At 39.6% G+C, this 17,897-nt stretch overlaps 1 long non-coding RNA gene across 1 annotated transcript; it reads right to left on the bottom strand.

The window, feature by feature from the left end:
* Window positions 1-9,585: 9,585 nt before the first annotated feature.
* On the bottom strand, window positions 9,586-15,788 carry LOC147317536 (uncharacterized). Its single transcript, XR_015131676.1, has 3 exons — window positions 15,363-15,788; window positions 9,822-10,276; window positions 9,586-9,738 (listed from the first exon to the last, which is right to left on the bottom strand). It is a non-coding gene; the product is annotated as an uncharacterized LOC147317536 (long non-coding RNA).
* Between the last annotated feature and the right edge of the window lie 2,109 nt (window positions 15,789-17,897).

Here is a 17,897-nt window from a genome sequence, read left to right on the forward strand (position 1 = left end):
ACAGTTATAGTCTAGTATTGATAGAATCACATGTTATCTCTCCAAAAACCACAAGGAGCTTAATTTATTATAGCTTTACTGTAAAAAATAAAAATAAAAAAGACAAAATGTAAACTGTAAGTACATGTGAGTGTTCATTTCATAAGAATGGTGTGAGCCAGTAAAAGAGATTAAAAGTGGGAGGGCCGGCAAAAATAAAGATACAGAGATCCAGCGATAGAGGAACGGAGAGTCTGACAGAGGAAAGGAGAGGTTAAGAAGCTTTAAGTAACTGAGTTATTCAACACTAATGTTAAAGAGGCTTATGATTCCAGCATCACTCCCAGCTACACACACACACAACCACACACACTGTCTGTCATCATCTGACTGTTCCCTTGTAGGCCTGACCGTGAGTGTGCGTGTGCGTGTGTGCCTGTGTGTGTGTGTGTGCGTGCGTGCGTGCGTGCGTGCGTGTGTGTGTGTGTGTGTGTTACAGCCCAGTTTTTGCATAATAGGATCACTGTGAATCCATCTGAACTAAGAACTGGCCCCTGGATTTAGATTCATGAGTCTATTTGGCAAGGGAAGGCACAAACGCACACACAATGGCGATCATAAACTTGTGTATTTACATATAAAACTACAGATTTTCAAAATAATAAGAATAATAAGAATAACTTTATTTATCCCGAGGAAAATTCTTTTGTCATGTACATGCTCAAAGCAGCAGGAGAGACAGAGGAACAGATAAATAAGATATACAATATATACAATAATAGTAGGATAGTGCAAGACATAGTATCAAATAACTCTAACAAAGTAATATAAATGACTGTATCCTGGAGTATAAATAACTTAACTATCAGTGTAATTCTAGAAAGTGACAGTATTGTGCAATAGAATAAAGGAAGTAGCAGCGTATGATGGGGGGATGAAACAAATATTCAATATTCAATAAGGTACTGTTGGGTAATATTGCACGGTCTGAAAGGGAACAGAATAACATTGGTAATTGTCTCAGGAAAATCACCTACAGAGCTAGGAAGAGTTATACAGTCTTATTGCCACCGGCACAAAGGATTTACTGTGGCGGTCAGTTCTGCATTTCGGGGCAATGAGTCTTTTGCTGCATTTGCTCCGATGGTCCATCATGGGGGCGTGCATGGGGTGACAGGGGTTGTCCATGATAGAAAGAAGCTTTTTTAGCATTCTCCTCTCATACACCTCCTCCAGGTTCTCAAGTCTGACACCCAGGACAGAACCAGCCTTTTTAATCAGTTTGTTCAGCCTGTTGGCATCAGCTGTTTTCACCCCACTTCCCCAGCACACAGCTGCAAAGAACACGACGCTCTCCAACACCGAGTGATAGAACATGGTCAGCATTTTTCTACCAACATTGAAGGACCCGAGTCGCCTCAGTAGGAAAAGCCAACTCTGCCCTTTTTTAAAGATAGCATTGGTGTTCTTGATCCAGTCCAGTTTACAGTCCAAGTGGACCCCCAGGTACCGGTAGTCCTCAACGATCTCCACATCAGCCCCTCTGATGGTGACAGGGTTAGGAGGAGGAGCCTGCTTCCTAAAGTCCATAATCAGTTCTTTTGTCTTTGTGATGTTAGGTTGTAGGTGGTTTAGCTCACACCACTCGACAAAGCTGTCCACTATTTTCGTATCTAATGACAAGCTACTGATGCTTAACTGTGTACACACACGTGTGCCACTCATGTCAGAAACAAAGATAATGTTAATCTGTTTGTTGGTATTTAGTTTCAGTTGGATAATGTTAATTACATGATAGACAAGAAATAAGAGATACAGGACCATGAATACTGCAGATGTACACTAGTACATTTCAGTCCATCACACTGACAGGCACACACGTGTGTGTGTGTGTGTGTGTGTGTGTGTGTGTGTGTGTGTGTGTGTGTGTGTGTGTGTGTGTGTGTGTGTGTGTGTGTGTGTGTGTGTGTGTGTGTGAAGGATATATATCATAATATTGTTCTGTGGATGATATTGCCATTAAATAAAAGTAATACAATGCTTTTATAGGCAGCAAATGCTAAAATTGACCATTTTAGGTCATTAAATTGTAATAATATCTGATACTGATAAGAATCTTCAGGGGCCTAACAAGGTTTAATTGCTGAACCCATGATTACGTAGAGGGAGTTGACCTGAAACAGACAGAGATTTGGCCTGTTACAATAAAATGACCATTAGCCTACCAACTCCCTCATCACCTGAGCACTTTATGTTGTTTTTCCAGCAGTAGTAAAAAAAAAATATGGGTAAAAAAAAATACAAGAAATCAACAGCACAAATACAACTGCCATAGCAACACCAAAGGACATGTTCCATTACTAAAAAAATATCCATAAAACTGTTGTTCTGATGAACGCACATTATTCCCGTGGCATTCCAGGGCTCATAGGATGAGGTCATGCTTAGCAGTAAAGCAGCAGTCTCAGCTATCCATTTAGTCTCAGTGGCAGCTGTTTGACCTTTTATGAACCTTGCTAACAACTTTACAGCCTTACAGATCAATGCAAAATCTATTAGAAGAGATTAGCATTAAGGCAGAGCGTAATGGCTAGCCCAGTATCTACTGGGATCTCAGGTGTAAATACAGACTAATGCTAATGCTGCTATTGGCACTGGACCAGCCACAGCCAATGATGAAAGCCATTATAAAACTAAGGTAGCTTCAAAAAGGTCAGAACTTGCTGGCCAATTAGAAGAGTCTAATGAGGCCACATTACCATAAGAGGAGGTGAGAGGAGTGAAACAGACTGGAAAGTAAACATGACATGTGGATGGAAGGTGACACGCAAAGGGAAACACTTACAGTACAGTGCAAAAGTCTTGTTTAATCCCTGATTTCCGTATCTTTCGCTCACAAAAAGATTGAATTAGAGATTTATTAAAACATGCGCAAACATACACGAAACAGAGTATGCAATGGATTTGTACACTTCGAACAAGTTTGAAAGTCTTGAACCACACAACCTGAACTCTCTCAGACAACCTTTTTTGTAATTTCTTAAAGTAGTCTTCAGGAATAGTTGTTCAGGTTCCCTTTTGCCTTTTATTCCATTTTTTATGAAGATGATCGCACACTGCTTTAACAGTGTTGAGGTCCGGGCTCTGGGGAGGCCAATCCATGACTGAGTTTTCCTATTCGGGGATTCTTTTGCTGCCGTGTCAAGTGTGTTTGGGAGCATTGTCATGCTGAAAAATGAACTTAATGCCAATCAGACCTTTTCCAAATGTTGCTTTCCAGATTAAAATCTGAATTCATCCCTTCATCAGACCTGTTTCTGCTAATTTTCACTCCACTTACTGTGTAATTTTGCATACCTCAGTCTTTTCTCCCTGTTTTCTTTCCATAAGAATGGCTTCTTGACAGGCCCCCTTCAACTGAGACTATTTCTGATGAGGATTCGGTGAATAGTAGGGGGACGAGCTGAAGATGTATCTCTCAGGTCCTGTGTAAGCTCTTTCTTGGATATTTTTTTTCCTATTGCCTAATGACATCCCTTTCAGATACTGTCAGCTCCTCTAGATAGTTTGTTAAGCCTGACACTTTTTCTTTCGTCCTCCACTTGTCAATGTCCTCCAAAATTTTAAGGACACACTGCACAAAAATGGCAAGATATGCAAAGTTTTCAGTTAATAGTTGTTTGGGAATCACCTTATTAGTGCAAATGTACTATTTTATGCCTGTCACACTGCATTATCTTGGGCATTTTTCTTGAACTAAAGGAATGGGAATAAATAATGTGCTTCTGTGACAGGCTGGTGGTAAGAAAGTGACTAAAGGTACAATTTAAAATTGATTCTTTGCTATGCTGTTTGTTATGTGTAGTCCCAAATCTGGTTCATCCCTTTTTATGCTTGAATGATTCATAGGTCAGTGTTAAGTTGCTTAACATACAAAGTATGTACTCTGAAAATGTTCAAGTAGAAGGACTGAACTGAAAATGAGTGAAAAAGCAGCAAATGACTGGAATAAAAACCATACCATACCATCTGAAACACCATCAGAAAACTACTCAAGCTCACTTTTTACACAAAAAATAAAGGAATGAGGGGTGGCTCAATACTGTTGCACAGTACTGTATGCATGTAAGAAAGTAAAAATAATTTTGATCTATGACTCTAGTCCTTCCTGCTTAAATGGGATATTGACCTATTATGCAGTAAAGCTTAAAAGCAGGAGCTGAATTAGCAGTATGCCTTTAATGTGGATGAACAGAAGATAGACCGGAGGGATGAGATGAGAGGAGGAAAGAAGATGAAGGAGAGACTTCAGCAGCTGTGTGGTTTTGAATGGAAAACCGCAGCCCTGCCTTTTTTTAACCAGTTAAATGACAGCACATTTATATTTACAGTAAACACCGGAGGGACATCTTGAAAAGGAAAAGGTTTTCTTACAAGTTTGCACAACCCAAACACACCCTGGGAGGAATTAGCAAATTAATCAGAGTCCATCACATGAGGCCTCACAAACAGCTCTTGGTGCCATTAAATTTCAGCATGGATACGCTAATAGGAATGGCAATGTAGGTCCAATAAAAAAAGAGGGGGAAAACAGAAGAACAGAAAAGAAAATTATGACGATATAAGGGTGGGTTACTATTCTCAGAAAAAAAAATCAGCAACTCAGAATTACCAAGATCGAAGATAAAAGTAAATTTACTTTAAAAAAAAAAGACAATTCTTTGAGACTGAGAAAAAAAATCTCTAAATAAGAATTATTGTTGAGGTTATGAGGTCACAAATTTATGACTAACTGTAATCGCACAGCAATAAATAAATGGAGGTTACTTTGATAAGGAGAAAAGACACACGCACAGATAAAGTGCTGCCCTTATGGCTTCTTACTTGGTAAAGAACCCTTTCTGAAAGTCAGCTACTTTATAATTCAATATTTTAACTTTATATTTGGCCACGGCATCAGTTTCTAATTAAAAGCCCCCAAACTGTATGTTTATAGTTCTGCTTGACCATACCCGCTCTAACCTTCTATTCTTCCACTTTCTTTGACTTCACATTTAGCTACGAATGCCATCCGGTCTTTAAGTCTGACGTTATTAGCCATATCTGGGCCCAAAGTCAAACGATCACTGCGGCATCACTGAGAGTTGAAAAACTGTCTAAATTCTTTCATCTGTAATAAAATGATCAGTGTGGCTGCTCTACCAGGTGTAACAATGAAATTTAACATCCAGGCATCCATGAAAATGGAATTTATTACATTTAACGGAGTTAGAAGTTAGCAGGGAAAGTAAACAGCAGTGGCTGAAAGGTTTGTAGGGTTACTGAAGTTTGGCTAGCATATAACGATGTGCTACGTGATCACTAGCGACACAGCTATGTTAGCATAATATAAACAGTGAAGCTGGAGGATGAACGCTAACTTTTTTCACGTGCACATACATTGTGTTAAATGGACCCATCCAGTCACGGTGTGTGCAAGACTGAACCAGTGTTGTCTGCCGCTGTAGGTGCTCCACGTGGAAATGCTTTCTCTCAGAGTGGACTGTTCAGCAACACGAGCAAGATGAAAGAGCACTTCAAAGTTTGTGCGCGAGTCCATGAGACATGAGTAGCAACATGTTGTGTGTGATGTCTGGACTACTTTATTGTTGGTTTTTTAACACCACCTGATTGAAATATTATCACATATTCAGAGAGAAAGTGCAAGTGCAAAAATACAAGTGCAAACCCTAAATGCAGGCTTAAAATCAGTCCAAAGTGTCACTCATTTAGTTATCTATATCTTTTGTTTACATGAGCACAAAAACATTATTTTAATTAATATTGACCCTTAACACATGTATGATGTTGACGTTGTATTTGCTGAGAAAGGACATGGTAAGAAAACAGAAATAAAGTGAACTGCATCAGGCAGCTCAGGATTGCAGCTCTCTTCTGTCAGGTATTAGGCCATGTTGCAGTGAATAGGATAGGATGAGTGAGATCAGTAAGTATCCGAGGAAATAAAAGGTGTACTACTGTATGCAACTTCATCTTTTTAACAAATACTTTTCTGTCTTTTTTCTTCTGGATAGGCACGCTGGAGCGCATGCCCCTCACAATGTCTGTGCATGGCTATGAGGAGATGGCTTTAGTGTATCAGATAGCTGCAAAGACATTCCTGGCTATACCAACTGTCCTTACTAACCTGTCTCTGTGGCCTTCACTTTAACCAGTGCCATCTGTGGTGTGATTAAGTTCATTCAACCCTGCAAAAATATGCTGAATGCCGGCTGGCTACATATCACTCCTGTACTCTCTTCAACTGTACTTCCATCTTCCACCTCTATCCCTCTCAATAATGACTAAAAACGCACCAAAAAGGCAACTGAGCAAGTCTTCCACAAAGCACAGGTTTTTTGTGTCTCCACATGTCAAAGTGTTCTTGGCCAAGACATTTTTATGCCTGATGGTGAGGCCATCAACCTGCATGGTGCTGTCACTGCCATTAGAGTGTCAGTTTGAGTATGTGAACAAGTGAATAGGTGTGGGGCAAAGCATATACAGCCACTTACCATTTTTTGGCTGAACTGTTGTGCCAAGATTCAAGACCCTCTCAGGGTACATTTGTCGTGTAGCTCCATCATCGGGTAGTTGGTGTTTTCACTTTGTGCATGTTGGCTTGACTAACAAGCAGTTTGCACAGCCTGTGCTGAGCTTCTATAGCATGGCTGTAGGCCATTAGTCTTGTTATTATTGCAAAGCTGAAATCTTGATTTTAAAAAAAGAACATGGAAAAAAATTAAATGAAACAACATTTCATGTCAAATCCAGAGGGCCTGTCATTAAACTGAGCCTCAGTCCTGAAACCTGCTAGGCTGCTTAAACTTATTCACATTTTTTAAGGTAAACATCAAAGATGTGCTGAATGCTAGTTACAAGTTATTTTGGTCATGTTTGACACATAGCAGCAAAGCAAAGTTGGAATGGTAACTAATGCAGCAAATCACCAATGAATCATTTGACTCCATGCTAACCGGCATACACAATGCATATGCTAAGACTAATCTACCTAATGAATTATCAACAGGAGCTACAGTGTAAATTTGCCTTCATTTAACGAGCCGTCAGTCACAGCAAACCCATCAGCAGATACCATCAAAACTGGAGCAGGTGGGCAAGTAAAAAGGAAAGGGGGCGTGTTTGAGTCCATTGGGTGTGTGGGCAGGAGTGTGACCCGGCGACTCCACCGAAAGTCACTACTGCGCAAAGTCTGGGTCCAAAAGTGCAACATGGCAGCTCCCACAAACAGGAAATTTTGGCTTCATTTTTGCACACTGGGAGGAAATGCGGCCAGGTCGTCCATTTCTTCTACAGTCATTGATTTGTTTTGTTTTTAAATTTATGTAATGTACATGTGTGCAAGCAAAGATGGCTTCGCTTAAATGTGTTGGAGCTGATGTTTACGAGTGATTTGACCCTCGGAAGATATCAGCATACGTTAAAAAAAGAAAGATTGGTGCATAATGTGGCACTTTTAGCTAGATTTAAACTTCAGAGTATTTATTTACTGAAGTCAGAGGTGAGGTAAGGAAGGAAGGAAGTCAGTGTCTTTAGTTGGTGGAGAGCACATTGACTTGCTTTTGAACTGCCAGTATTATTAATTATTATACAATTGTCATAAGACTACCACGCAAAGAAATACAAGAATTCTCCCTTTGGACGAACACAGCCTGGTTACTCATCTTTAGACAAGGAATAACAAAAATGTCTGGGGTCCAAGGGGGCTGGCAGCAATGCACTCAGTGAAAGGGATTGTGACAGAGAGTAATTTTTTCATGGAAATAACTGCATGCTTCCAAAGTCTTGGCACATTTTTATTACCTAACTGTAACATCTATTCTTTCCAGTGCAGTTTATAAAAAGATTAAAACAATATTGAGCAAAATTGAGTTCAGCTTATTGGTGCAGACCGCCACAAAAGTTCTAGTGTCTCATGCGGCCCCTTGGGAAAATTAATTGCCTACCCCTGAACTAGAGCAACATTTCAAAGGAGACTATACTATTAAATCTATTAAACAACTTCCCTATGCTTCATAAAGTAGTGCCCTGACCTGAGAGCTATCGTGTTGTCATATGAAAGCAACATGGAGCCACACTGACGGAGGATTCGTGGAAGTAGAGAAAGACAATTATGAAAGCATGACATTGATTATTCACGCTGTGTTATCAGTATCACATTACAAAAACACAAAGTGTTTTGGTATGTCTGCTGTTACTGATCGGATCCTGATGACTTGGTTGTTTTTTTTTTAACTGTGTGCCCCTATTTTCAAGGTCATGGGTGTTGAACAGCATCAGATGCTATAAAAAACAAACACAGTCATTGTTTTCAATGGCTGCAGGCAAAGTCAAGCTTTTAAGTGGTGTGTAAAAGCAGTTTGATTTGGTTCCCAGATTCAGCTCATAACCAAAAAAAAGAACAGCTTTTATCACTGAGGATCAGTGCAAGGAACTGATGACCACGCCTAGTCTGCAGGCAGTGCTGAAAAGTGTCAGGGTACTAAACTGAAAATACTGCTTCTTGTTGGCTGGAATGGAAGATTAATGAAAACGAAACAGCAGCAAGTGTGTGAAGACATTTAAATTAAGGAAACAAAATAATGGAGCATCAGCAAAAAGGAACCTTTAGGAGGACTTTGATGTGGATAGTAGAAAAGAGTAAGTTACCAGTGGAGACCAATGACCAGCAGCCAAACCATAATTGTTCCCTAGCCTCACTTGTTTATGACCAAAACCAAAACAATAATGGTCTCCTTACATGAGTGGTCACATCATCCAACGCCATGATCTAACCCAGCCGTGTCATCTTTGTGTCTAAATGTAACCCAATGTTAAACATAGCTGTATGATATTACGACACTAGACACTGACAAATGATGTCTTTTTACTGGTAAAGATGTCAGTTCATACAATCAGCAGAAAATGTCGTCTTCTACCTGTGTGGATGTAACATTTTACTAACCATTTAGCATCTTCAGCTTCATGAAGTGAGACAGAGGTGGGAAGTAGAATTTCCAGGTATCTGTACTTTACTAGATTACTACTAGATTTAACAGTACGGACTGCTCAGTCAGATTTGATCAAATGGAAATTTAAAGCTTACATGTAAGTCCTCGTGTTTATTAATGAGACATTGGGTCTGTACTTGGGACATACGTTGTTTTCATATTGTGAAACATGCTGCAAAACAAACTGAGGTAGAGTAGCTGTGCTATTTAAATGTTGCATGAAAATAATCTGCAGGTTAGTGCAGGATAAGCAGGTTAGTTTGCTGCACGGTGATGGATTTAAAGTGTGTGTGACTGGTGCACAGTGGTTGTGGTTTCATGGTCAGGGTAAAGTACATTAAGTATAGCAGGGATCAATTAGAAGTTAAGCTGAAGCTTAGATTCATTGACTGAATTCCATCTTCATACCAACTCTTTATACCATCTAGGGTGGGCAACTCCAGGCCTCGAGTGCCGGTGTCCTGCAGGTTTTGTCACGGTTTGGCATGGCAAACCGTGGGGGGGGGGTGGGGAAGGAGGACCCAGGCGCGGTGCTCAATGTACAAGCAGTGCGTTTATTTACAGTGATGGAACAAAACAACAATAAATCCCCGTGCTCTCCCTGACTCCAGTGTCATGTCTCTCCGTGACCAGTCCGTGTCTCAGTGCTCTCCGCTCCCATGTCTCAGCACTCCTCGTGCTGGCTGCCGTCTGGCACTCCACACTTCTCCTGGGGACACAATAGACGCAGCCGTCAGGACACATATAACCGCGGGCATACACACACTAACTCAGCTCAACAGGCTGACTGACATGGAGTCTCACGGAATGATCCCGCGTTGGTGGGAGCTCCAAGACTCTCTTAAGTAGCTCCCCCTGACGAGGCCTGATCAGCAGCAGGTGTGTGGCTTCGGGTGTGGCCAGACCATCAGCAGGGCCACACCCATCATGCCTGAAGGCGCCCGCTGAAACACATATACACACACGCAAACAGGGAGAAAGACAGCAACACCAAATATACATACAATAATAATAATATAATTCATAACTGCTCAGGGATCCTGGGTCGCTCAGACCCAGGACCCTGACAGGTTTTAGATCTCACCCTGGGTCAACACACCTGAATCAGGTGATTCTTCTCTGGAGAACTTCAAGACATGTTGAGGAGATAATTTAACAATTTGAATCAGCCGTGTTGGATCAAGGACACATCTAAAACCTGCAGGACACCGGCACTCGAGGGAGGCCTGGAGTTGCCTCTCACTAGTCTAGAAAAAAGACAGCATAAACAGTGTACTGTCAGTGTAGTGGATCAAAATGTTGTTAAATTCAGTTGTGTCAGAAAAAGCAGTAAACCTCAGAGCAGCAGCTCAGCTGATCACAGCCTGAACACTAACAAAATCTACTGCACGGCTCAATAGAAATTATTTATGCACATACACACAGATTATGATTAAATATTTTGAATGGTGTATAAAGGTGCACTGTTACTATTGTGTGTGTCTATCTATCTATCTGGTGCTCGTGTCATTCAAATGTAAGAAAAATCTTGGCACCCTGGCTTTTACGAGTGATAGTTAAGGTCTTGGACAATAGTAATGGTTCTCTCTTGGTCAGAGTGACTGTAGGCAAATGATGACAGCAAAACAAGGGCCAAAAAAGTCTAATTAAATGCAATCCAAGAGGAGTCGAGTTGTAACTAATAGTTTCCTTCATATTACCTCCTGCAGCTTGTGTGTGTGTGTGCGTGTGTGTGTGTGTGCAAGAGAGAGAGACTGCTGCACTTGCGTTCGTTAAAAGGGGATTTTCCAGGTTGAAAACAAAGCAGCGCAGTGGCAGAGAAAACATCTGACGCACTAAGTGGGGTCCTGTGTGTGTGTGTGTGTGTGTGTGTGTGTGTGTGTGTGTGTGTGCGCGTGCGTGCTAAACGCTCCTGGGCGACTAAGGAAATAATGAAAGGCAGAGCGACTACATTCTCATGCAGATTGTGAGGCAGCATGACAATGTGCTACTGACTTTCTTGGCCTAAAAGTAAATATATAAACTTTATCCCCTGAACATTCACTGCACACTAGAAAAATAAGAAGCAACTCTTGTTTTGTAAAACTCTTGATGAAATTTTGAGAAACCCACAAACTCATCGCTAGAAGCACTTTAGAGGGGTTGTATGGTCGAGTGGTTTGCAATGATGCATGTGACACCAGCGGTGCCAAGTTTAAACCCCACATCAGTGAAATTGCTTTTCCACAACCGAAGGAGTTCCGAGAAGAAAGTTGTTTCTCAGACAACTGAACGCCTGAGAAACAACACTGACAAATTGTGAGCTCAAAATTATAAGGCTCGGGATGTTTCTGTGGAGTATTCAAGATCAACGTTTTAACAACCCAGCTAGAAAAGCTTTTATAAAGTAAGATCTGTCTTTAAAACTCAACCAGCCTGACCTGCATCCTAATCGTACTTTTACAGCAATGCAAGTCATGCACGCACTATAAAACCAGTGTTTTCTCTGTCAGTGTTTTTTCTAACACTCTTGAAAAATCATGGTTACAAAAGATCAGTGGTTAGATTAGTGCTTTGTTAAGACTAGGGAAAACAGTTTTCCCATAATAAAGTCCTTTTTTTGTTTTTTACTCCTCTAATATTTGCAGACAAAAACAGCAAAAGTGATGATGACTGTCGGTGATATTGATGATGAGCTCTACATACAGACAATCTTTCAAACTGAAAATAAAAATCAGCATCTATGGATATGTTTTTAAAAAAAAGACCGATATCTTTATAAATATGGTTAACCTGAAAATTTTGTATAAATCCGAATGACCAAGCATCAAACAATGAATGAACATTGTCAGTGATACAGTATTTATGTAATGGAAAAGCTAAAATTCTGAGATCCAGAGAAATCTTTATACTAGAAATGAGAGAAATTAACTTCCAGATCAAGCAAAGTTTGGCACCTTGGAAATCTAGCGATTGAAGCTCAATTTTTACAAGCTTGTTTATCAATGCTGTAATTCACGAAGCTTAATGTGGCAGACCCGTGAAGCACTAGTGGCCTATACCAACAGCAAATACACTAACTGGGTAGTTGACAGCTTTTTATATCCTGCTGCTGATGAGCCATACTTTGCTCATAACATGCCAGGGGTGTATCTCATACTTATCATCAGAGATGGGCAATAACGCGTTACTTGTAACGCGTTACTGTAATCCGATTACTTTTTTCTTTTTTTTTTTTCTTTTTTACTTTGATTTTTATTAAGTTATGTTAACATTGTGGACATACAATAAAGAAAATAACAAACAAACATACATATAAACGAACATAGAGTCTGGAGTTTACATATCTTTTTCCATTTATCACGTTGCAGAAAAAAAAAGAAAACCTATTATGTTATTTCATTTGTGTCACTTCTGAATGTTTTCCACTTCCTCCATAGTCTGTCGTATTTACCTCCCATCAGTCTAATGTTGAGTGTTATTTTTTCCATCTCTGAGATATCCTCTACAATACTGATCCAATCCCGCTGGGTGGGAGGATCTGGGTGTAACCACTTCTTTGTAATTGCTTTTTTTGTTGCGGCCAGAATTATTTTGACTAAATACACGTCCTCTTTTTGTATGTGTTCTTTTATGTTTCCTAGATACATCACTTGGCAAGTATTTGGGAGTGTATAACTCAAAATATTATCCATATTCATTTTTAAGTCTTCCCAATACTTTTTAATTTTAATGCACTTCCAGAATACATGAGAATGATCCGCTTCTATTTCTCCACACAATCTCCAACAATTTTGTAAACTTGAGGTCAGTTTGCTTTTTATTTTGGGTATAATGAAAAAACGTGTCAAAACGGCGAATTAGTTGTACTGTGTTGCAATTCACACATATTGAGCCATTCTTTCTCTGTTATTTTTATGGTCAGTTCAACTTCCCATTTCTTTTTAATATAGAGTGTTGAATCTTGTCTATTTTCTTCTAATGACCTATAGAAGGTGGAAATAGTTTTAAATTGTTTATGTTCATAGCAATCTTTTACTTTTTCGACAATCCCCAGTGGTTTCCTAAGCCAGTCAGATTTTATTTGTTTTGCGCAGTAGTCCCTAACTTGCAAATATCTAAAGAAATCTCTATTTTCCAATTTGTATTTGTTTTTTATTTGTTGGAAACTCATTAGTCTTCCGTTTTTCATAAGGGTACAAACTGCTGTAATCCCTTTTAGTTCCCACTGTTTGAATGTTTGGTCCAATTGTCCTGGCTTGAAATTTTTATCATGTCTAAACCATCTGAGTATAAATAATTGTTCTTTTAACTGACATTTTTCTATTACTGTGTGCCATATGTCTAATGTAAATTTCACAATTTGATTCATTCCACTTTTATTCTTTGTCATTAAATGTTTGTCAGAGATAAAAATTTGAATGTTGTTTCCCTCGATTTCTTTCTCAATTTCCTTCCATCTTGCCTCATATTCTGGTCTACACCAACCAACAAGTGGTCTGAATTGGGCTGCATAGAAGTATTCCCTTAGGTTCGGCAAGGCCATCCCTCCCTTGCGCTTCGGGAGTTGCAGTGTTGTTAGTCTTATTCTGGGCTTCTTCCCACCCCAAATAAACCTTGATATCATTTTGTCCCATATTTTGAATTTTTTTTGAGATATAGGAAGTGGGAGTGACTGAAACATGTATAACAGTCTTGGGAGAACATTCATCTTTATTATTTGGATTCTTGAGTAAAAGTTTGTAGGTGTTGCCGACCACCGTTCTAGATCTTTTCTAATGTTGCCCTCCACCTGATTATAGTTTATGTCCGCCATATCTGATAATGATTTTGTCAAGGTTACGCCCAAATATTTCATGTTGTTCGAGTGCCAATTTAATTTGTATTCGTCTCTGATCTTTTGGGAGGGTATATAATTGAATGATAGAATTTGTGTTTTGGATACGTTAATTTTATAGCCTGATAAGTAGTCAAAGGTATGGAATAGTTGCATCAAAATTGGGAAGCACTTGTCAGGGTTTCGTAGAAAAATAATAACGTCATCAGCAAACAATCCAATAAGGTGTTTTTGTCCAGCAAGGGATACCCCCTCCAACTTTGAATGTTGTCGCACTGCTTGTGCTAGTGGCTCAACGTATAAGGCAAAAAGAATTGGTGACAAGACACAGCCCTGTTTTGTACCTCTATATAGCCGAATTCTATCTGTCAGACTACCATTCACCTTGATTCTAGCTGTAGGTTGATTATAGATTGTCCTTATACATTGTATTGAGCTGTCCTTAAACCCGAATTTTTCCAATACTCCAAATAGGAAGAGCCAGCTTACGCTATCAAATGCCTTTTCTTGATCTAAGCTAATTAACACAGTACCGATATTAGTTTTTTCTGCATTGTCAATAATGTGAAAGACTCTCCTTATATTGTCCTGTGCCTGACGTCCCTTGATGAATCCAGTTTGATCCACTTCTATCAGATCTGGTACAAATTTTTGAAGTCTTTTGCTAATGATCGAAGCGTACAATTTATAGTCGTTATTTAGGAGGGAAATGGGTCTATAATTCTTGCAATATTCTTTGTTTTTTTCCTTCTTTGGGTAAAATTGTTATAATAGCTTCTCCCCATGATGGTGGAGCTATTCCTGATTCAGAGTCCAGTTGAAGCAATATAGAAGAAGTGGCTTGAGTTCTTCTTTGAAAACTTTGTAAAATTCAGCCTGAAAGCCATCGCTTCCTGGGGCTTTATTTTTTTTTCTGTTCGGCAATAACTGTATCTAGTTCCTTATCCGTAATCTGTGAAATCAGTAACTTGTTTTGGGTATCTCCTATGGAGGGCAGATCCAGCGGGTCAAGAAAATTTTTAATTGTCTCAAGGTCTGCAGCTGCCGGTTGTGAATACAGTCTCGTGTAATATTTTTTAAATTCATTTTCTATCTCATTGGCAGTGTTGGGAAGGTTACTTTTAAAATGTATTCCGTTACAGAATACAGAATACATGCCCCAAAATGTATTCTGTAACATATTCCGTTACGTTACTCAATGAGAGTAACGTATTCTGAATACTTTGGATTACTTAATATATTATCGTGCTTTTTACAACAACGTGAATGTACTATTGCTGTGTGATTTATTACTATTACTGAAGGTCCGCGACTCCAAACTGTAGTAAAGGGACCTCTGACTAATACGGCGGGGTCCCTGTCGGCTCATAGCCGAAAAATAGCTTTACTTTGTTGTGTGGGTCAATTTTTCTTGCGAGAGACAGAGAGAGGCGTTGAAAGACTGCTCCAACGGAACTTATTGTTTTCGGAGGAAAACACGAACACGGTGTACAGTCGAGTCTTAATAGCTTACTTACAGCTGGGCTCGTCAGGCACTCTTCTTGGCTGCAGTGGTTATTATTATATTTACATGCTTCCAGCTCCCGTTTTTCCTCGACGACAACTCGTACCTTTCCACTCGCCTTTTTCTCCCTCCTCGCGCTCACAGACACATAACGTGTATGGCAGTGCATTCTCCCTGCAGCACGGACTACACTGCCCATGATGCTGCATTCTTTAGAGCTATGCTTGTAGCATTCTGCCTGTTAGCTTAGCACAACAACAACAACGAAAAGGCGCTCTCTCACCCAGGAAACACACAGTCGCAGAGAGAGAGAGAGAGCGTCGCCCTGTAACCATGGCAACCGTAACGCTGCCGCCTGGAACGAAAGAACGTAGCTGTCAAACAAAACCCAAACAGTCCTGACCCGCGACAAAATGAAACAGGAAAGTACCGCAGTGTAATCCATTTATTTCAACAAAGTAACTGTATTCTGAATACCACATTTTTAAACGGTAACTGTAACGGAATACAGTTACTCATATTTTGTATTCTAAATACGTAACGGCGGTACATGTATTCCGTTACTCCCCAACACTGCTCATTGGGCATATAATGTAATTTGTTACTATCCAAGTTTCTTACTTTATCAATAATCCTTGATGCCTGCTTTTTACGCAGTCTACTGGCAAGTATTTTAGTTGCTTTGGGCCCTGATTCGTAATAGGTTTGTTGCATATACCTAGCCTTTTTTTCTACTTCTTCTTTTAATAATTCATCAATTTGGTTTCTGATGTCTGATATTTCTTCTAGAATTTCTGGATTTTTAAGTAGTTTCTGTTCCCTCTCCAGATGTTTAAGTTTTTCTGTCAAATTTTTATATAGGGCCAGTCGCGCTTTTTTTTGTGCTGCTGTTAGGGCTATGAGTTTTCCCCTTAAGACTGCCTTTAATGCATCCCAAAGTATAGTTGGGCTCACATCTACGGTATCATTGTCTTCTATATACATTTTTATATCTTCTTTAATTTTCTTAACATGTTCATCCCTATTTAAAATACCCAAATTAAGTCTCCATGCTGTATGTATTTTCCTATTATCGAGACTGATTTCTAGACTAATCAAACTATGGTCTGAGACATCTGCCACACCTATTTTACAATCTGTAACATTATGAAGTTCTTCAATATTAATTAGAAAATAATCAATTCTCGAATATGTGGCATGAGGTGCAGAGTAGTGGGTTTAGTCCCTGGTTTGAGGATTACGTGTTCTCCATACATCAATCAGTCCCACCTCTTGTAATATTGTATTCATAAAATTAGACAAACGATGTTTACATGTTGCAGCACTGGTAGTGTCAATATCCCGATTTAGCACAACATTGTAATCCCCTGCACATATCACCAGACCTTCAGATTCTTGTGTCACTAAATTGAATAAATCTTTATAATCACTTTTCTTACTTCCTGGTGGGGCGTAGATATTAACCAGGGTAACTAGTTTATTTTCCAATTTCCCTTTAATTAGTAAGTATCTACCCTCTTTATCAGACACTTCTTTGTGGCATTCAAATTGTGCAGAGTTTGCTATTAAAATAGCTACTCCTCTTTTCTGACTTTGTCTGTAGGAATTGTAATAGGTGTTTTGATAACCAAATCTTTTCAATTTTTCATGTTCCTGTTGGGGCAGGTGAGTCTCCTGCAAGAATATTACCTGTGCCTTTTCTTTTTTGAGTTTTGTTACCACTTTACTTCTTTTGATTGGGTTATTCAGACCATTCACATTCAGTGACACCAGTTTTATATTATTAAAAGGCATATAATCCACGCGATTGTAGATCGTAATTCTCCAGACAACAAAAAATTGTGGCCTTGACATTTGGCCAACCACCATATACCATTACAACAGTGCAAAATAAGTAAAAGAAAAAACAAACAAACCCTATAACACCCGACTTCCACGTTGGGGTGAACGCTTCCCACCCCGAATCCCCGTTGGCAGGCTGAGGAGAAAGTCTCTTCACAGAGGGCCCCTCCTTGGCGGTGATACATAATGTTTCACACATCCAAAAGTCCAACGATCTCTGGCAGCGATATTTAGAGTCACAGCGAAGTCTATTTTGTATTAAACTATTCAGTAAGGTGCTCTTTTTTGATCGTTGTTCTCACACTTAGGAATAGATTGTCACTCTCTGAAGAGGAAGGAAGAAAGAAAAAAAAAAAAAAGGGGGAAAGGGGGAAACCCCGGGTAGAGAATAATTGAGGACTCACAGTTCTAAAGTTAAATAACCCCGTGGGAAAAATAATCGATACCTTGAGTGACATAGATGAGATCTTCATGTCTTGAGAGCAGCTTGTATTATCCTCTTACTGTGTCGATTCACTGCCACAGTATTGCTCGTGAAAGATGCTCCATCTCCGGTCCCAAATCTGTTGAATCTGCTCCTGGCAGCTGCACAGTGTATCCTCTCTTTCTCAGCTCAAGCGCAGCCTCCCTTGCGCTGCCGTAGGTTCGTACACCCGTATCCCAATGGATACGAATTTTATCAAGCGGTGTTTGGAATCTGACGCCT

The sequence above is a fragment of the Aulonocara sp. 'chitande type north' Nkhata Bay genome, linkage group LG12, assembly GCF_057382095.1.
Source record: "Aulonocara sp. 'chitande type north' Nkhata Bay isolate Kocher_YH1m ecotype deep benthic linkage group LG12, A_spYH_male_GT1.1, whole genome shotgun sequence".
NCBI lineage: Eukaryota > Metazoa > Chordata > Actinopteri > Cichliformes > Cichlidae > Aulonocara > Aulonocara sp. 'chitande type north' Nkhata Bay.